Genomic DNA, 17,830 nt, shown 5'->3' with positions numbered 1-17,830 from the left:
CGCTTAAACCTGGGCGGCAGAGGTTGCAGTGAGCCGAGATCACGCCACTGCACTCCAGCCTGGGCGACAGAGCAAGAGTCTATCCCCCACAACAACAACAACAAAAAAGATTTTATATCTTCTTTTTCACACATGTTGACTTACTGGAACAAGAGCAAAATCTGCATTAGATGAGAGGCTCTAAACTTCTCCATAAGTTGGTGTTCAATAATAATGTTTTTTAAGGTCATTGGAGACTTCTGTGAGCACCCATCCACCACAAATAACTCCACATTTGTGTTGTCTGCTTTTGTTTATTTATTTATATATGAGAAAGAGTCTTGCTCTGTCACCCAGCTGGAGTGCACTGGCGTGATCTCGACTCACTGCAACCTCCGCCTCCTGGGTTCAAGCAATTCTTGTGCCTAAGCCTCCCGAGTAGGTAGGTGGGACTACAGGCGTGTGCCACCATGATCAGCTAATTTTTGTATTTTCAGTAGAGACAGAGTTTCCCCATATTGGCCAGGCTGGTCTCGAACCCCTGGCCTCAAGTGATCTGCCTGTCTTGGCCTCCCAAAGTGCTGGGATTACAGGCATGAACCAGTGCACCTGGCCTATTGTCTGTTTCTAGATGGCCTATTTGAATTATGTCTGAACATAATACACATGTAGCCTCATCAAATTTGTTTTCCTTTTGTTCTGTTTTGTTTTTGAGACAGGGTCTCACGTTGCTCAGTCTGGAGTGGAGCAGCACCATCACAGCTCACTTCCAACCTTGACCTCCCTGGGCTCAGGTGATCCTACCAACTCAGCCACCCAAGTAGCTAGGACTACAGGCACGTAACACCATGGCCAGCTAATTTTTGTAATTTTTTGGTAGAGATGGGGTCTCACTATGTTGCCCAGGCTAAATTTGTTTCCCCAAATGTAGATATTAGAAAATGTGGGATTTGTCTTCATTGATTGTGAAAGTGCAGGTCCTCCTCTACGTTGTTGCTGACTACTGACAATGCTTTAAAACTCCCAGTGTGTGAAGTAAGAATTTCATGGAGATACTTTGCTCCTGCAATTTCTGTTCTGTTAAAAGAAAAATCTACTCCATCTAGGGTAATATTGTTTTTACATCAGCCAGATACATAATTCCATCCTGAGTTATTTGATTGCAGCTGATATCAAGGCAGCATAGGCTACTGTTCAGATACAGTGAATAACATGTAAATGTTGTATACTACAGTTTTTTATATTATGCTTACACATGTGTAGTTGAACAAGGAAGTTATTTTCTTTCAACATATGGCCTAGGTGGGCCGTGGACTCTTTCTGTTTGCCATACTGCACAGGTCAGTTTAGGTTTATTCCCTTAATGGCTTTGTTTTTAGTTAGTACTGTAGCAAATGCTATCAGACTTTGCATTCCCAGATCACAGTAACCCAGACCTACTTTCTCTAAGGATGAATTAATTTGCAGCATTGCAGCAAAAAATGTTCCACTCTTATTTTTAATCTTGTTTCCAGTCATTCTTAAGTATTTCAGAGTTCTGTTCTTATTTACTGCTTTGCCAATCAATTTTCCACCTTGGCTGAATGCAGTGGCTCACGCCTGTGATCCCAGCACTTTGTGAGGCCGAGGCAGGTGGATCACCTAAGGTCAGGAGTTTGATACCAGCCTGGCCAGCATGATGAAACCCTGTTTCTACTAAAAATATAAAAATTAGCCAGGGATGGTGGCGCATGCCTGTAATCCCAGCTACTCGGGAGGCTAAGGCAGGAGAATTGCTTGAACCTGGGAGGTGGAGGTTGCAGTGAGCCAAGATTGTACCACTACACTCCAGCCTGGGCAACAGAGTGAAACTCTGTTTAAAACAAAACAAAACAAAACAAAAAAACACTCCTCCTTCAGGCCCAGTATCATCAAACATAAGGTTTAAGTAAATGAGATTAAGTTATTTCTGAAGCAGTTTTACACTATAGTATGTGTCAACATCACTTATGAGGTTGTATCTAACATCCAAACTCTTAATATATAACGGATTCTTAAAAAAAAAAAAGGAATTAAGATTATGCAGTGGCACTATCATAGTTCACTGAAGCCTTGAACCCCTGGGCTCAAGTGATTATCCTGCCTTGGCCTCCCAAATTTCTAAGATTACAGGCATGAACCACTGCATCCAGGCTAGTTAACTATTTAAAATTCTAGAAAGAACCCAAAAATCTTCACCTGTTACTCTTTTTACTGGCAATAAGTAATTATTAACAGCAATATTTAATGTGCTTCCTTCTTCTAGTTATGCCCATTGGGGTCAATGCCAGAGTTGTGGCCAGAATGGGTGGCAGAGGGGGTGAGCCACCCAGGGCAAGAGGTGGCATCCTACTAGCTGCTCCACGTACTCCTTTTACCCCACAGGCTGCAGCAGCTGTGCCACCATTCAATACTAATTCGTTTTTTTTGGGGGGAGGGTGTTTGTTTGTTTATTTGTTTAATTTTTGAGACCGGGTCTTGCTCTGCAGCCCAGGCTGGAGTGCAGTAGCGTAACCATGGCTCACTGCAGCCTCAACCTCCCTAGCTCAAGTGATCCTCCCATTTCAGCCTCCCAAGTAGCTGAGACTATAGGTGCACACCACCATTCCTGGCTAATTTTTTAATTGTTTGTAGAGATGAGGTCCCTACCTCATCTCTTTAATTGTAAAGAGATGAGCCTTTACAATAATGTTAGGTAATTCACTTTAGACAGAAAAATGACCTTCCAAAAGATTTGTTTTGATTCTATAAATGAAGAATCAAATGAAGAAACTCTATTACTGAAATTAACTGATATTCTATTTTAAGCATCTGATAACACTGGGAGAAAAAAAAAAAAAAAAACAGCCACCATTGAACTGTTTGCAAAGCCTTTCCTTCTGCTAATGGAGCCAACACCTTAATAGCTATTGCTCCACTTTTCATAAGTGCACAAAAGAAGTTTCAATAAAAACGGGCAAAATTAATTGAAACATTGATCTAATTCAAAGGTGTGCTTCACAAAGTGATATGTAAATAGGCTTTCTACATCTTCGTATTTTAAATTTTTGTCTCTGGGTACAGTCTTTTAAAATTAAGTATTCACTTTTAAAGTAGAAGCCAATGTTTCTTTAACTGATTTGTTTATTTCGGATTTTCAGCAGTCGGTGATACTACCACGGTCCCTATGGTAGATGTAAATAGTGGCAAACGTGCTGTTCAAATAACATGTCCACCATTAATGTTCTTAAGAAATGGAAACACAGTCATTTTTTCATTAAACATGTATGTTATGGGTTGAATTATGCCCCACCCCACCCCCACAAATGTGTATATTAAAGTCCTAGCACCAGTACTGCAGAATATGATCTTATTTGGGAATAGGGTCATTTTAGGCTTAATTAGTTAAGATGAGGTAATACTGGAGTAGAGTGGCCTCTAATCCAATGTGACGGTGTCCTTATAAAAAGGGAGAAATTGGGACACAGACATGAATACAAGGGAAATACCATGTGAAAATAATGACAGAGAATTGGGGTGATATTTTTGCAAGCCATGGAATGCCAAAGTTTGCCAGCAATTCACTAGAAGCTAGGGTAGAGGCATGGAACAGATTCTCTTTCATAGCCCTCAGAAGGAACCAATCCCACTGACACCTTGATTTTGGACTTCCAGCCTTCAGAACTGTGAGACAATGAATTTAAGTGCTTTAAGCAACCCACAATTGAGGGTACTTTGTTATCGCAACCTTAACAGACTAATACAATGAGCTTACATTATTTTTAAGTACATTATTGTTAAAAAGGCTTATTATAAAATAAAAACGCATTACCACTCAATAGCATAAGTAAGTTATTTTATATGTGAATTGTGCAATGAATGACAAAATATAGTACTAAAAATTCCTGGCCAGGCGTGGTGGCTCATGCCTGTAATCCCAGCACTTTGGGAGGCTGCGGTGGGCGGATCACCTCAGGTCAGGAGTTCAAGACCAGCCTGACCAAGATGGAGAAGCCCCATCTCTACTAAAAATACAAAATTAGCCCGGCATGGCCACGCATGCCTGTAGTCTCAGCTACTCAGGAGACTGAGGCAGAAGAATTGCTTGAACTCAGGAGGCGGAGGTTGCAGTGAGCCTAGATTGCAGCATTGCACTTCAGCCTGGGCAAAAAAAGCAAAACTTCATTCCAAAGAAAAAAAAATTCCCAGACTTCTCAATACACTTTTATAGTAGGACTGTGCCGCCTTTATTCCCTGCATGTATCTCCTGTACTTCTAACTAATGTACTTCTAACCAACAATTTATTATATTTCTCACTCATCTCCAGGGACTGGCAGACTGGTGGATATTTGCATCTTGGAAGCTAAAACACATGCCAGTCACAGGTCATGGCACAACTGGCTGATCAACTAAGTGGCTGGAAGGAACAGCTGTGTTAATTAATAACTTCACTCACTGCCACCTGAGACCAAATTCAGCTGACCCTCACCGCTCATGTCCAAGTGAACTTTTTTATATTCACAGATTCCCTGAATGGGTATCTTCAAAATGGAGCATAAGTTATTCTATGTCTGGAAAGGGCTGGGGAAAGAGTGATAACCTGATCATATTTCAGATTTAACATGTGTGTAGCTGAAGTCTCTGTTTGATGCCCTTACATCTCACATACTACTAGAAGAGACCATGACAGAAGTTGGAAATAGAAAGTGAAGGCTTACCAAAATCATCTCAGATTATTAAAATGCATCTATTGCATTATAATATTTTATTTAAAATGATAATCATATTTTATTTAAAATGAAAAATCCAGGAAGATGCTAAAGTGAGCAGGCAGTAGGATATGTGGTCACTTTTTTTTTTTTTTTTTTAGACACAGTCTCACTCTGTCACCCAGGCTGGAGTGCAGTGGTGCAATCATGGCTCACTGCAGTCTTGATCTCCCCCAGGCTCAGGTGATCCTCCCACCTCAGCCTCCCAAGTAGCTGAGACTACAAGTCCATGTCACCATGGCCAGCTAATTTTTGTATTTTTTGTAGATACGTTGTTTTGTCAGGTTGCCCAGGCTGGTCTCGAACTCCTGGGCTCAGGTCATTTGCCCACCTCAGCCTCCCAAAGTGCTGGGATTACAGAGGTGAGCCACTGCGTTCCACCTGTGGTCACCTATGTCATAAGGCTTTCTGGTAGATTGTTTCCATAATTGTTCCAAGTGAATTATGCTACCTTGTATACATACCGGTGGTATACCTAGTACAGTTGACCCACAGAACAATTTTTTAAACAAAATTTATTGGTAATGCAAAATAAACTGTCATTCTCTTTAGACTCTATAAAGGTATGCGTCCCTTGTTACTGGCTTTACCTGAAATACAGGAAACTTTTCTAATTTATAGGCTCAAATTGGTTGTTTTCTTTTTATTTTTCTCTCAGCAACATTTTCCTCAATTACATCTTTGATTTTTGTTTCTGTTCCCGTTGTTCTCATTTGCTTCTCAGGCAATCCTATACTTATTAAATGGGATTTTTTTTTTTTTTTTACTCTTCTCTATCTTTATCATCTCCTTTCTCATTATTTTGATCTGTTTTTGTTGACTTTTCTTTTTTTAGAAAATTCTCAGATCTGCCCTCTCTATCACAAATCCCATTTTCTCTGTACTTATTCTGTTCTTTACTACTTTCAAAGCAAACTTACAAATAACAAATATAAAAGATACTCAGGTCCCACCCCCAGAGATACCAATTGAATACTCTGCAGTGTGGCCCAAGCAAGTATTTTTTTAAAAAATTGTGGTAAAATATACATGGCATACAATTTGTCATTTTAGCCTCTTTTACGTGTGCAATTCAGTGTCATTAAATACATTTACATTGTTGGCAACCATAACTAGCATCTATTTCCAGAAATTTTTCATCTTGCAGATAATTTTTAACAACTCCCTCTTTGACATGAAAAAACTATTCTTAGAAATAATCATAAAATAAAATGAATCATAATAATGACCATAAAAGAAACATACTAAAAATGTTCTTCTATTCAACTTTTATATAATACTGCCAATAAAAAATAAAGAGCAAATATATACTAAAAAGCACAATGACTTATTTAATGGCTTTTCTGTCTGCCTAACCATTTGAACTTTGACCCTTTGGCTCAAGCAATCCTCCTACCTCAGCCTCCCAAAATGCTGGGATTACAGGCATGAGTCACTGTGCCCAGCCTGATTTCCAATTTAGAATCTACTGTATAAATTCAGGAATAGGTAGTGCTATGGAGATTGGAGACAGGATCCAAGGGAGCTCAATTTATTCATAAATGTTGCAAATGTAATCTTGCAACCAACACAGGTAGCTGAATCTATGTATGTTGGAGGCAACTATATAATTGAAAGTTCTCTGAATTAGCTACCATGTAGAATAAAATGTTTATTTAAAAAGTAATAAAAATGTGGCTGGGTGAGTGATGAAAACAACTCTCAGTGGAGAGGGGAGCTTCAAGGGGATGGGAAGGGCAGGTTGCTCTCCCCTGAGGTTAAGTCACTTCTCAACCTCACGCCTAGTGGCTCATGCCTGTAATATTAGCACTTTGGGAGGCCAAGGCAGGTGGATCACTTGAGGTCAGGAGTTCAAAACCAGTCTGTCCAACATGGTAAAACCCCGTCTCTACTAAAAATACAAAAAATTAGTGGGGCATGGTGGTGAGCGTCTGTAATCCCAGCTACTTGGGAGGCCGAGGCAGGAGAATCCCTTGAACCTGGGAGGCAGAGATTGCAGTGAGCCGAGATCATGCCACTGCATTCCAGCCTGGGCAACAGAGCAAGACTCCGTCTCATAAAAAATAATAAAATAAAATAAAATAAAATGTAATAGTATCTGCAACAATTATTAAAACTAAACCAACAAAATAATTTTTCAGGAAGGAGTATGTTATCATTGCCATTATCTAGAATTAATGGCTCACTATGCTAATAAAAATAAAAGTAATTTTCAGTAGGTTTTAGTACTGTTTCAAGATTCTCAATGGACAATACATCTGCTTAGTGCCTGGCCTTAGGATAGGCTGCTCTCATGGTCCCACCCTTGGCATACCACTGGTTCATATCTTGTTAGTCCCTCCCACTGATCCAATGATAGAGGTTGGAAGAAGAGAAATTCTAGGCAGACGGGGCGGGTCTCTGGCAAAACCCCACCTTCCAGCTGAAAAGCCTGAAATCCAGTGCCCAAAGTGAGAACTTCCATCCCTGTGTGCCTACTCTTTTCCTTCCTATTGGTTCTTTCTGAATAATGTCTTTCTACCAATTGAATGTTGCCTTTTCCAAAACTGTCTATGGCTTTCCCCACCTCATCCTATGTCTGTAAAGATTCCAGACTTAGCTGGCAGAGGAGAGAAGTGGCTTATGTTGGGAAGAAGCAAGTTGACTTCAGAGAAAGCAGCTGGATGTCAGAAAGAGGCAATTTGACTTCAGAAGAAAGAAGCAGAGAGGTGACTTAACCTTAAGGGAGAGCGACCTGCCCTTCCCATCCCCTTTCCAGCTCCCCTCTCCACTGAGAGTTGCTTTCATCACTCAATAAAATTCTACACATTCACCATGCTTCAGTTCGTCTGTATGACCTCATTCCTTTTGGGCACCAGAAAAGAATTCGGGATACACTAAGCATGGGTACCCACAAAAAGCTGTCATACTGGCCCTTCGCCCTCACTGGTGGAGGGCAGCTGCCCCATGTGACACTGCTGTTCGTGGACAGTGGAACTAAGGGAGCATTGTAACACACCCTCTGGGGCCTTGGAGTCACAGGCACCCAAACCTGGATGCTGCCATGGGGCCTGCGTGGAGTTTGCTCCTGCTGGTACTAAAGCAGCTGGTTCCTACACTTGCTCGCCTGAGCACTCCCTCCCCTGAGGATTGCAGCACAGCAGACCTGAGTGAGTGGAGCTTGCTCCCGCCGGCACCTAAGTTCTCCCACCTGTGAGGGGTTGAGTGGGGTGGACTGAGTTAATGGGGCACTTCTGTTGCAAGTCCTGCAAAGGGGTCAAGAAAGTATCCTGCAACACGACATTGACTCCAGGCTTGGCCCTGTGATTTGCTTTGCCCTCTTTTATAGCCTTGAGGTTGCCATATGAAAAAGCCTGAGCTAGTAGCCTTCATGCTGGAGTCATTTGACACAACCAACAGCAGCACTAACCGCCAGGCATGTAAGTGCGTTTTTCAGACAATCTAGCCCCAGTCAAGCTACCTCACAATTTCAGTCACATGAGTAATTCCCAGCAAAACCAATAGAAGAATATCTCACTCGAGTCCAGCTCAAATTGCACTGGCCCATAAAATTTTAAGCAAATAAAAGGGATGGTGTTTCAAGGCACTAAGTTTTGGGGTTGATTTTTTTGTGCAGCAATAGGTAATTAATATACCATTGTAATAATTTTGGTTTTTATTTTGAGTGACATGGGAAGACATTCGAATATTTTGAGCCAGAGTCAGACATGATCTGACCTTTCAAGAAGATTACTCTGGTTGCTATGTTGGGGGAAAAAAAAAAAAAAAAAAAACAAAAAAACAACAACAACAACATAGGTAACTAAAGAAAGGAGGGAGACAATTTGGCAAGGTGATACAGTGAGCTAGATGAGACATGATGGTGGCAGTTGGGTAGTAGCAGTGCAGATGGTGAGAAATGGTCAGAATCTGGGTTCTAAATTAAGAGAAAGTTTGTTGATAGATTGAATGTGAAGTGAAAGAAAGAGAATCAGAAGGCTCATGGATTTTTTGTCAGATGATAACATGAGAAAGAGCGCAAAACTCTTTTTGTAAGGTAGGGGAAGACAATAACGTCAGGGATTCTGTTCAGGAATGTTAAGTTAGAAATACCTGTAGACATCTAGTCTGCAGGACAATGATTCAGGATTTATATATGAGCTATAAACTTAAGAGCTGTGAGTATATAAATAAGATTGAAAGCCACGAGGCTAGATGGAATTTTCTAGGGATTTAGAGCAAATTGAGAAGAGAAGATCCAGTAACTAAATTCTGAGACAGACACTTGAATGTTTAGAGAATCTGTTCTCAAAGTATGATCTGTGGTCCCATGGGGTTCCCTAACACTCTTACCTGGAACCCTGAAGATCAAAACTACATTTTCATAATCATACAAAGACATTATCTGCCTTTTTTTTTTTTTTTTTTTTTTTTTACTGTATTGACAATTGCATTGAAATACAAAAACAATGGTGGGTAAATTGCTGTCACTTTAGCATAAATCGAAGACAGTGGTACTAAACTCAATTAGAAGTTAATTATATGCTTCACCACTGTTGCTCTTGTAGTTTAAAATGAAATGCCAACTATTGCTCTTGTAGTTTAAAATGAAAATGTAAGAATGCCCTTGAGGAGAGGGTAACCATTCCTGATGACCACTTATTACACATCTATTTATTAACAACATTCTGTATAAAAACGTAGAAATATTAACATTCTGTATAAAAACATGGAAACTTCTCATAAACTACTTCCGGTCCAAAGTGAAATTGGCTCAAGGAAAGACACTTGTGCCATTGTTTGAATTGCAGGCTGAATGACTTTCTTTAGGGAACACATTTTTTATCCGAAAATCAACTAACAGAAAAATTAGGTTTATTCAAACTTGGGTTTTTGGCAGACATTTTCTTGAAAATAAACCAAGTGACATTGTCAGTTTAAAGAAAACAACTGACTGTCTTTGTTGCCAGTGATAACATTTGAACTTTCAAGCAAAAATTTTGGAAAATTTGCCTCTGTAAGCTTGACAGCTTCCCAATATTGTCAGGTGAGGTCAGTAGTGATATTAGGAAATGTGATTTTTTGATATTATATAATGAGACATGTCAACATTTGAATAATCTGCATAATTCAGGGAACTAATATTTTCCCATTGACTAATGCATAATGTTACAAAATCATGAATGGGTAAAAACGCCATTTAAAGTGCAGGATTGACAATAGATTTTCACATAACTGAGTACAAAACATTTACTGATAGAGTTTTAGACTGCACTTCACAATTAACCTTCAAGAAACTAACACTTGGAGTTAGGTACAAAATCAAAGGGAAACATCCAAAATTATTTCAAAAGGCTATTAAAATACTCTTCCTTTTTCCAAATATATTATCTAAGTTAGGTCAGATTTTGTTCATATGCTTCAACCCAAACAATGCATTAGAATAGATTGAATTAGAAGGAGAAATGACACTCCAGCTGTCTTCTTTTAAACTAGACTAGGAGTGGGCAAATCTTTTCCATGAAAGTCCAAATACTCGATATTTTAGGATTTACCTGCCATATAGTTTCTCTTTGTCACAAATATGCAGCTCTTTCATTGTAGTGAGAAAGCTGCCACAAATACTATGTAAGTTAATGAACATGGCTGTATTCCAATAAATATTTATAAAAATAAGCAGTGGTCCGAATTTGTCCAATAGGCTGTAGTTTGCAGAACCTAGCCCCACACTAGGCAGTAAAGATATTTTTAAAACTATAAAACAATACCAGTTTTCTTACTAATTTGTTTTGAAAAACAGTTTTTTCCATAAAAATTGTATGTAGGTTTCGAAAATATAGCTATTTTTTCATAAAAAATGTATTTCTGTTAATATGTAGTAGGTTTCTAATGATCATGTTTAAACAAATTAATCAATAATTCTTTTTAAGTCTCAACTTTAATGTATGATACAGTAATAATTGATAGATAAAAGCCACATAACCAAAAGCTCTTTGAGAGCTTTAATAGTTTTTAAGAATGGAAATGGGGTCTTGGCACCAAAAAGGTTGAAAACTACTGGTTTGTAGGCAGGAGACATGAGAAGAAACCAGTAAATGAGACAGTGGAGGAGTGGCCCATTGAGGAAGCAGGAAAACTGGAAATGGGATATCCTGGAAACCAAGTGAACAACTTGTTTCAAGGAGGAGAGTGTGAGACTAACTGTGTCATCTGATAATAGCATCATCAGAATACTAATGGTGAGGAAGACCAGGTCAGGTGGCTCACGCCTGTAATTCCAGCAATTTGGGAGGCCAGGGAGTAAGGATCGCTTGAGCCCGGGAGTTTGAGACCAGCCTGAGAAACATAGCAAGACCTTATCTCTGTAAATAATAAAAAAACTAGCTTGGTGCCGTGGCACACTCCTGTGGTCCCAGCTACTTGGGAGGCTGAGATGGGAGGATCGCTTGAGCCCAGGAGGTCAAGGCTGCAGTGAGCCATAATTGCACTACTTCACTCCAGATACTGGTCTAAAAAAAAATGCTAATGACAAGGGACCAATAGACAGCGAAATGTTGAGCTTGTTGAGCTTCAAGAGACAGTAGGGCTAATAGGGCTGTAGGACACTGGAGAAGAGGAAGGCATCCAGGGCACTTGTCTTAGTCCATTTGGGTTGGGGAAGCCTTTGCTGAGGGTGAGAAGACCTCATCTACCGGCAAAGAGGACTAATCAGAATTTAGGGACTCAAGGTCCCCACGTTCATCAGGGTCTTCCCACATGTCCCCATTCCAACTTACAGGATCTCATTATTTCCCAGTCAGTGCCTATACTTTGACAGTAGATACCCTACACTATAGGAAATAAGCCTGTCCCTTATGGCACACCTAGAAGCTCTTAGGTCATTTACGCTGTGCTTGACCCAGGAATTTAAATTCCTGAGCTCATCATTTTCTTTCATTACTTTATCCAGTGGCATTAGTAGCAACCAATCAACATCATTATATTTTTCAGTTTTACAACAATATTTGAAACTATCACATACAGAGTTACTCACCTCCTTGCCTCTTGTAAGGGGTTGATTAGGAGTATCCAATGCAGATATTTTGCATATTTCTATAAATAGTTCACAACATGGACTATTAGTGCTTTCTTTACTATGGAAATGAGATCCTTAGCATTTTTAGATCTAAACAGATTTAAGAGCCAGTTCCAGAAACCCCAAAACCAATTCAGAAAACTCATTTTTAAAATTTTATTTATCTAGAATCACTCTTGTTAATAAAATCCGTATTAGTTAAGGTTCTCTAGAGAATTACAACTAATAGGATACATAGAAAGATAGACATATGAGAGGATTTATTATGGGAATTGGCTCATGTGATTATGGAGGACAAGAAGTAGAATGATATGCTGTTTTGCAAGCTGGAGAACCAAGAAAGCTAATAGTGTAATTCAGTCTGAATCTAAAAGCCTGAGAATCAGGGGAGCCAACACTGTAACTCTCAGTTCAAAAGCCTAAAAGCCGGGGACAAGTAGGGTATGTGTATCGGGGTTGCTGGTATGAGTCCTGAGAGCCTGGAACTCTGATATGCCAAGGCAGGGGATGATGGTTTTTTCGGCTACACAAGACAGGGAGAATTTGCCTTTTCTTTGCCTTTTTGTTCTATCTGGGCCCTCAAGGGATTGGATGGTGCCTGCTTACATTGGCAAGGGTGGATAATCTTTACTGGGTCTGCTGAGCCAAATGCTAATCTCTTTTCACCTTCGCAGACACACCCAGAAATGTTTTATCAGCTATTTGGGTATCAATTAACCAGTCAAGTTGACTCATGGCACTGGTTGAAGAAATTGCTTTAAATGAGTGAAAAGTTCCCACTTCTGAAACAAGAGGTAGTAAATAAAGGATGAAGGCAGTTGTGGGCAAATTTGTAGGTGCAGTAGCAGGAACTGAGGGAGTGTCAATCTGATAGTTTCTATTTTCACTTTGAAGTAGGAGTGAAGCTTCTTTTGAAATGAGGGGGTGAAGTGTTTCGGAGGCTTAGAAGAGTAGGAAACGTGAAAGGCTGAAGAAATGAGGAGAGAGAGCTAACGAGGAAAATTAGAGGGTTTCCAGGTAATGTTGACTTGCCAGGTGGGGTTAGAAATTATGAATGTATTGTGGCACCAATCTATATGATTGATGGATTTTCTCTAGCAAATATTTAAGAGCCCAGGTATTAGTACAGAGAAAGTAGACAATAAACCTGCTAGACCAGAAGTAGGCAAACTTCTCCTGTAAAGAGCCAGATAGTACATATTTTAGGATTTGCAGGCTATACAGTTTCAATCACAGCTATTCAACTCTACCTTTGTAGTATAAAATCAGCTATAGATAATATATAAACAAATGAGCATGGCTGTGTTCCAGTAACACTTATATTCACTGAAATCTGAATTTTGTGGCATGACATTTTATGTCACAAAACATTACTCTTTCACTGATTTTTTTCAACTGTTTAAAAACATAAAAACAATTCTTAGCTTCTGGGCCATACAAAAATAGGCAGTAGGTTGATTGGTCTGTGGGGTCCGTAGTTTGTAAACCTTTGCCCTAAACTTTGGGGCAAATTAGAGAAAGGTACCTGCTCAGGACAGATCTACCCCAGGACTCTGAACAAAGCTTTAGTTTTTTTTCCATTTGTCCCCTTTGCTGGGTGCTTTTGTGCAGTGCACAAACTGCTCTTATGCTTTCAGATTTGGGGATCTATCAGACCCCCAAAAGATGGTTGTTTCAGATACAGCATGGAAAGTGAGGATATTGGCACAAAAATGGTTGAAAAGACAGGTCACTTTAGTGTTATCTGAATAGGGGTGGGAGGTAAGGCGGAAAGGTGCTGATAGACATCCAGTCAAGGGGATCAAGGGCCATTAAGTATTTTTTTTATTTTTTTATTTTTTGAGATGGAGTCTTGCTCTTGGCTCTGGTTGCCCAGGCTGGTGTGCAATGGTGAGATGACTCACTGCAACCTCCGCCTACCGGGTTCAAGCAATTATCCTGCCTCCGCCTCCACAGTAGCTGGGATTATAGGCACCTGCCACCACACCCAGCTAATTTTTCTATTTTTAGTAGAAACGGGATTTCACCATGTTGGCCAAGCTGGTCTCGAACTCCTGACCTCAGGTGATCCACCCACTTCGGCCTCCCAAAGTTCTGGGATTACCGGCCACTGCGCCCAGCTCTATTAAGTGTTTATGAGCTCAAGGAACCAATATAATAGGAATAATTGAGGGAAGAGTTGGAACATTAAAGTCCTAGAGAGGCATGTTTGAACGTATGACGTAAGAGTGAAAGAGTTTAGGCAATTTTACGATGTAGTGTGTGGCACATCCAAGGGGTCAAAGTCTTTGATGAGAAAGAGAAAATGGCCACATTGTCAGTAAGTGACAGCACCGATAGAGATTAGAGGTTGACACAGCTGATGTTATGAACATAAAGAAACAATGACAGTAAAAATGTAATGATCTGGAAATGGTTCAGGGACAAAGGGAAGATCAGTCACTTTAACTCATGCCTGACACTCTCTTGTCCTCTCCCTTCCAAAAATTAGCTCCCAACTTTTGCTTCTATACCCCAAGGACTTAGGTCCTTTAAGATCCTTTTCTTTCCTCCCAAAGAACCGGTCAGGAACTGGGAAGAAAACATTAGTGAAGAAATTTAGAGGTTAACATATAAGAAATAGAAAAGCTGGAGATGTTTATAGGTTCCAGGTTTTGCTTCATTGTGGTTATATATTTCAACTGCTGACTAGAATCTCCAGCTGAATGAATCAGAGGCTTCTTAAGCTCAAGATGCGCAAAATAGAACTGAATTTCCTCCTTGACACATTCTGCCCATGCTGCCAGGTAAACTTCTTCCTGCTTTTGTGTAACTCTCTCAGTAAAAGATATTACCAGCCCCTCTCCTTACCCAACTCCTTCCATAGGTTTCCTTAGTCTGTCCGACTATCTTCGTATCCAGTGCTACCCCTCTACTTTAGGCTCTCATCATCTCTGACTTGGATTATTAGAACTTCCTTTCAATGAGCTCCCTAATAATCCTGCTTTATTTAAATTTTCCTAAATTGTTCATCATTGATTTTTGTGTTAATTTGATTTTGTAAAATATTGCATTAAAATTTCATTTATCTTGATACCCAAATAGTTTGGTGCCTCCTTAAGGTGTGCACAAAAAGCAAGTGCTGTCCTCACTTCACTTTTGTCCTAGCCCTTCTCCTCCCTCCAGTCTTGTCTCCCTCAATCTGTTTTCCATTTAGCCAGGCAGCCAGTCAAATAAAATACGTAAGTAATCATGCCACATTCCTGCTTAAAATTCATCAAAGTATTCCCCTCAGGTTAATTCAACGAGACCTCACCAAGATCAATCTTGTTCTGGTCCCTGCTTTCTATTTCAGTCTCTATTTTGGATTTCCTCTTTTTCCTATATATGTCATTGCCATGGCTAACATTATGTACAGACACAGAATGAACACATAATGTTCTTAGAGCTTCCCATGTATTATTTCATTCTATATGATGAGGTGATATAGATGCTATTATATTATTTCTATATTATTTTATAGCCAAAGACATTGCTATAAAGGGTTACCTGAGGTTGGGAATTTATTTTAGAAAGAAATTTATTTGGCTTACAATTCTGCAGGTTGTGCAAGCATGGTATCAACATCTGCACAGCTTCTAGTGAGACCTCAGGAAGCTCACAATCATGGTGGAAGGCAGAGGGGGAGCTGCCATACCATATGGCAAGAGAGGGAACAAGAGACAGAGAGAGAGGTAAGTGTCATGCCATGCTCTTTTAAAAACAACCAGCTCTCACGTGAACTCATAGAGAACGCAGTCACTACCATGAGGACAGCACCAAGACATTCATGAGGGATCTGCTCCCATAACCCAAATGCCTCCCCCTAGGTCCATCTCCAACATTAGGGATCACACTTCAGCATGAGATTTGGAGTGGACACACATCCAAACCACGTCAGTCACTAAGCTATAAAGTTTCACAGTTCCCTTCCCCTAAATCTTTTTATGCTTTTCTACATTTCCCCTCCTTGGAAAACTCTCCATTCTCCTGCTGTGGTTACTTCCTGCAGTAGGTGGATTAGTGGCTCCCCTAAGGCATTCACATCCCAATCCCTGGAACCTGTTACCTAACATGGTAAAATGATTTCGCAGTTGTGATTAGGTTCAGAATTTGAGATAGGAAAGTTATCCTTGTATTATCTGAATGGACCCATTGTAATTACAAAGGCCCTTACAAGAGTTAGACAGGGAGATCAGAGTGAGAGAGAAGATACGATGATGGAAGCAGAGAGGTCAGAGTGATGCCATTGCTGGCAGGGGGCCATGAGGAATGTAGGCAGCCTCTGGAAGTCAGAAAAGGCAAAGAACACACTATTGCTTACAGCCTCCAGAAAGAATGCAGCCCTACTGACACCTTGATCTTGGACTTTCAATGTCCAGAGCTGCAAGTTAATACATTTGTGTTATTTTAAGTCATTAAATTTCTGGTAATTTGTTACAGCAGCAATGGGAAATTAATACACTTCCTCTGGAATGCCTTTCCTGGTCCCCTCAAATTATATTAGATGCTCTTCCCAAATGTTCCCACAATTTCCTGTTCTTGCCTCTTACTCAGCACTCGCTGTGTTGCATTGCATTTCCTGGTTATGAGCCCATCTCTACCTCTAGGTGGTAAGTTCCTTTGACTGGGATCTCGTTCTTTTGTATCCTCAGAACTTTACTTAAAGATACACAGTTGGAGCTCAACAGACATTTGTTGAGTGAATAAATAAATGTGATTTCTCAGTCAAAGAGGGTTTGGATTGTGTGTTTATACTACAATTATGTTTAAAATGATGACTATTAAGCTTAAAATGCAACCAAATTTGCCTTCCTGTTAAGAAAAAATAAAAACATAAAGGACACAGAGTGGGCTTTTTTCTAAGAATCCCATGAACACTGCAGGGGGAAGCAGTTACCTTGACAGTAATGAGAAACCTACTTTCTTCAGAGAAGCAAATGAAGCAATAAAACAAGAGAGGGTAAAGTAATTAAGAAATTCTGGGCCGGGCACAGTGGCTTATGCCAGTAATCCCAGCACTTTAGGAGGCCGAGGAGGATTACCTGAGGTGAGGAGTTCAAGACCAGCCTGGCCAAAGTGGTGACACCTGTCTCTAAAAATACAAAAATTAGCTGGGTGTGGTGGTGTACGCCTGTAATCCCAGCACTTTAGGAGGCCGAGGTGGATTACCTGAGATCAGGAGTTCAAAACCAACCTGGCCAACATGGTGACACCCTGTCTCTAAAAATACAAAAATTAGCTGGGTGTGGTGGTGTACGCCTGTAATCCCAGCACTTTAGGAGGCTGAGGCGGATTACCTGAGATCAGGAGTTCAAAACTAACCGGGCCAACGTGGTGACACCCTGTCTCTAAAAATACAAAAATTAGCTGGGTGTGGTGGTGTACGCCTGTAATCCCAGCACTTTAGGAGGCCGAGGTGGATTACCTGAGATCAGGAGTTCAAAACCAACCTGGCCAACATGGTGACACCGTGTCTCTAAAAATACAAAAATTAGCTGGGTGTGGTGGTGCAGGCCTGTAATCACAGCTATTCGGGTGAGGCTGAGGTAGGAGAATTGCTTGAACCTGGGAGGCAGAGGTTGCAGTGAGCCGAGATCACACCACTGTACTCTAGCCTGGGTAACAGAGAGAGACTCTGTTTCAAAAAAAAAAGAAGAAGAAGAAGAAGAAAAGAAAACCTGAAGTTTAACATAGGCTTATATGTTTTTTACATAGTAAGACACATACTTAGAAATGACATATGTGCTAGCTATGAGAAGTTTTTATTCATGACAGTGGTGAATTGAGTGGGACTGTACTTGGCCTGCTACTGTTGAATATGACTCAAACACAAGTCAGGAACACATGACATTTTATTCCTATTTTCCTTTTGTTGTGAGTCTTTGTAATGCTCTATGTCTCACTCCATTCAGCTGATATAACAAAATATCATAAACTGGGTAACTTATAAATGATATTTATTTATTATGGTTCTGGAGGCTGGGAAGCCTCAAGGCACTGGCAGATTTG

At 40.2% G+C, this 17,830-nt stretch overlaps 1 pseudogene; it reads right to left on the bottom strand.

The window, feature by feature from the left end:
• Positions 1-126: 126 nt before the first annotated feature.
• Positions 127-9,127, bottom strand: LOC100430703 (leucine-rich repeat-containing protein 34-like; annotated as a pseudogene).
• Positions 9,128-17,830: the final 8,703 nt, after the last annotated feature.

The sequence above is a fragment of the Macaca mulatta genome, chromosome 11, assembly GCF_049350105.2.
Source record: "Macaca mulatta isolate MMU2019108-1 chromosome 11, T2T-MMU8v2.0, whole genome shotgun sequence".
In the NCBI taxonomy this organism is placed as follows: Eukaryota; Metazoa; Chordata; class Mammalia; order Primates; family Cercopithecidae; genus Macaca; species Macaca mulatta.
Note: the sequence above shows the minus strand (reverse complement) of the source record. Positions and strands in the feature narration are given on the sequence as shown.